At 32.9% G+C, this 3,491-nt stretch overlaps 1 long non-coding RNA gene across 1 annotated transcript in view; it reads left to right on the plus strand.

The window, feature by feature from the left end:
* The window catches only part of LOC128250088 (uncharacterized), a 135,579-nt gene that overhangs the window by 44,851 nt on the left and 87,237 nt on the right, over positions 1-3,491 (plus strand). Inside the window, exon 2 of the long non-coding RNA XR_008266212.1 lies at positions 2,744-2,834. This is a non-coding gene — a long non-coding RNA (uncharacterized LOC128250088). The remainder of the gene's footprint in view (positions 1-2,743; positions 2,835-3,491) is intronic.

Here is a 3,491-nt window from a genome sequence, read left to right on the forward strand (position 1 = left end):
ATATATATATGTATATATATATGTGTGTGTGTATTTATGTATGTATGTATGTATGTATGTATGGATGGGTGGATGGATGGACGGATGTATAGATGAATTCATGAACTTCAAAAGGAAGTTCAAACTCAATGAACTTCATTGAAGATCCATGGATTATAGCATTTGAAGTAATTCTGATGCTATTTCAGTTGTAAATCCACAAACCTTAACAGTAGCAGAATCACCGAAAATATTTTGCTCTGTGTATTTTAAACTTTGTTAAATCATTTCTAATTTCCTTGAATTTCAAGATCATGAATTCATCTCAATAAGATGGTTTCTTTATATTGATGTAATGTTTTAACTAATGAATAAAATGAGTCGTGAGAAATGGCCGTAATGATTTGACATATGCACCTCTACTGTTACTCATTTATATTTTATTCATTTCTCTCGAATAGGCATTTCTTCAACATTATATATTGAATATAACGATCATGTCTGAGTAGCTCAGGAGCAGATATATGTACTCAGCTGTGTGTAATTTTCTACATACACTGCATGAATATCATTCGACCAGACTGCTGTACCAAATGTTATATATATATATGTATATATATATCCATTTCATAAACTTTACAACCTGAATGATATTGAGAGAAAACGCAAAGAAAGGGACTTTATTAAGAAATCCAAACCAGCTCTTAACAAACAAAGATAAAATTAATCTTACTTGGGGTTTAAAAATCTTATCCCTGTAACTAAAACACACAAATCATATCTCAAATCTTATCATTTCTATAAATAAACATTGAAATATGGTTTGGCATCATCTCTAAAAAATATATATTATTTATATCATATTTATTTAATTGAACGCCATGCATCCAATACGAAGTAAGCTTATATATATACATATGTGTGCGTGAGTGTGTGTGTGCGTGTGTGTGTGTGTGTACGTATGTATACATATGTATGCAAACATGTATACTTGCTATAATTTTACAACACATGATACCTAATTGTTGTTACGTCATTGTGAATTGAATGCTATGGTACCAAACCAGTCGTGGCATTCAACGTGTTGAGCTGCTTAGACTCTATAAGGCTGTTAGTAATAGATAGGAAATCGTGTTTAAGTTTAATTTATACTTAATAATATTTAAGCGAGCTTTTATTTTGGGATTCCTAAATACGAGTATGTGTATATACGTGAATTCCTGTGTGCGAATAATTGATGAGATTCTCACAAGAACGTGCAATTACAAAGTCAGTTGCATCAATTCAAAGTAATATTTTCTAATTTGTCAATAATAAAATGCAAAATTGTAAATTATATCTGAATTTCTGTTCAATACAAAATAATAGTTTATTATGAATTATTACAGAAAACGATCTTATAAGAAACGTCGTGTTTATGAGCCACAAAAGATGCCTTCTTTGCAGTTTGGAGGAGAGTATATGAATCAATGGAATTATGCTATAAATGGCACGATAGACCGAGAAGTAGAGAGAGACAGAAAAACCAATGTACTGGAATAAAATAAATATCGTGCGTGAGGTGGTAGAAATGTTGTAACAGTTGGGTGTATAAATTCATATAAGTGAAAGCGTTTGTGTTCGTAAGCATTTAGACATTATATGTATGTATGAATGTGTGGGGGAGGGGAGCGCGCACTTGTGAATGTGTGTGTGTGTGTGTGTGTGTGTGTGTAAATGAGTGAGATTTAGCACTCACTAATTGTGACTGTGTGGGAACAATATATCGGGAAATTAATTTCATTTGTATTTTTATGCTACTCTTAACTAAAATTGTTCTATTTCGTCGGGTTCAAGTTCTAAATACATGTATGTGGATGTATGCACCGATGATGTATGCTTGTGTATTTATAAGACAGGAATAAGGCAGAGATCCAACTTACTGATATACACGTTAAGAATAGAACAATTAACCAATGCTATTACCTTATCTTGGGAGATAGTTGAGAATATTCTTGGAATGGTGAAGGTTTCTACTCTGCGAGCCACACCGTCTGCAACCTGATCAAAAGTGCAACTAGCCTATCTTCATCACTGGAAAATATGACATATTTTGGGGAAGATCTATCTGGTTTGCATGAACGTTTAGTAACCCAGGATGCGTGTTAGCTTCATCACTTTGAGTTACACAAAGGGATAATTCATGCAGAGGAAACACACATCGTCACCTGCTCCAAAGAAGGTCTAGTTCCTTTCATCTGCTGGGAAGTTGATGGTCTTAGATGTTTGTGATGCAAAAGGTATTGTGTTCATTGATTATCTTCCGAAAAACTATTTCATCAATGGGGACTACTGTGCCAAATTTTTCAATCGGTTAAGAAAGGCTTTCGCCACCAAACGGCATGGAAACTTTTCAAACAGTCCCTTTTCAACATTACAATGCCCCAGCAAGTAAGTCCTTTGTTTCAATGGCTGCAGTGCGTGACATCGTCCCTCTTCTGATTTTGACCCATATTGCTGACACCTGTTCCTCGACAGGGAAAAAACATTTGGCAGGTAACCAGTATCGCAGTTGTTACTTTTGAAATCTTCTTTCTCCCGTCAGATACCAGTTAGCGGGAAAGACGCAAAGCAGTTATTCATAAGGGCTAAAATTAAAGCGTGTTGAAATTAATGCATGCTAGACTTACTTTCATAAATAACCTATGAAGTCTTCAGTACACATTCGTATAACAACTACACACAGTTGTGTTTCTTTTTTCCCCCCTTTGTTTTCTATTTTCAGTCGGTCTCTAACTGTCTGAACTGTGTTTCGTTTACTAAGACGTGGAAGTGAGACTACAACGTGGTCAATTCTTCAAGTTGAAACCGCCAAGGTTAGTGGAACTTAGTAAACAATGAATGAGAATATATTGCTGAGTGATTTGTATAATTCTAGACAAATCAAATTAATGTGGAAACTAGAATATAAACTTGATTGTACACAATGCAAATCGATATGAAACCCAAGTACACATAAATACACCCAAATATATCATATAGGCAGAGTATATATATATATATATATATATGTCTCATTCATTCTCACTCTCTTTTCTCATCGTATATATAATATGCAAACACACAGACACACACAAACACATACACACACATACATATATACATATATAGATACATATATCAATTCACAATTAGTTGAATATGTATATACATATAATCAAACCTTGGGAGAGACATTATGCCGGTAATAAATACACGCACTGGTTCAGTCCTTTATTAATTTATGTAGTTTTTTTGTTAAATTATTTCATTGCACTCTTGCAATCTCTTCAGTAACTTGTCTCTACACTTCCATTTATGTATTTATACGTTATATATATTTACACGTTATATTACATACGTATACACATACGTATGCATATACATACACATATAATTTATAAGTATGTATTTCTATGTGTATATCCGTATATATGTATGTATTTAGGTATGTTTGTGTGTATATATGTATATATATATATATATATATATAT

The sequence above is a fragment of the Octopus bimaculoides genome, chromosome 19 (assembly GCF_001194135.2).
Source record: "Octopus bimaculoides isolate UCB-OBI-ISO-001 chromosome 19, ASM119413v2, whole genome shotgun sequence".
Lineage (NCBI taxonomy): Eukaryota > Metazoa > Mollusca > Cephalopoda > Octopoda > Octopodidae > Octopus > Octopus bimaculoides.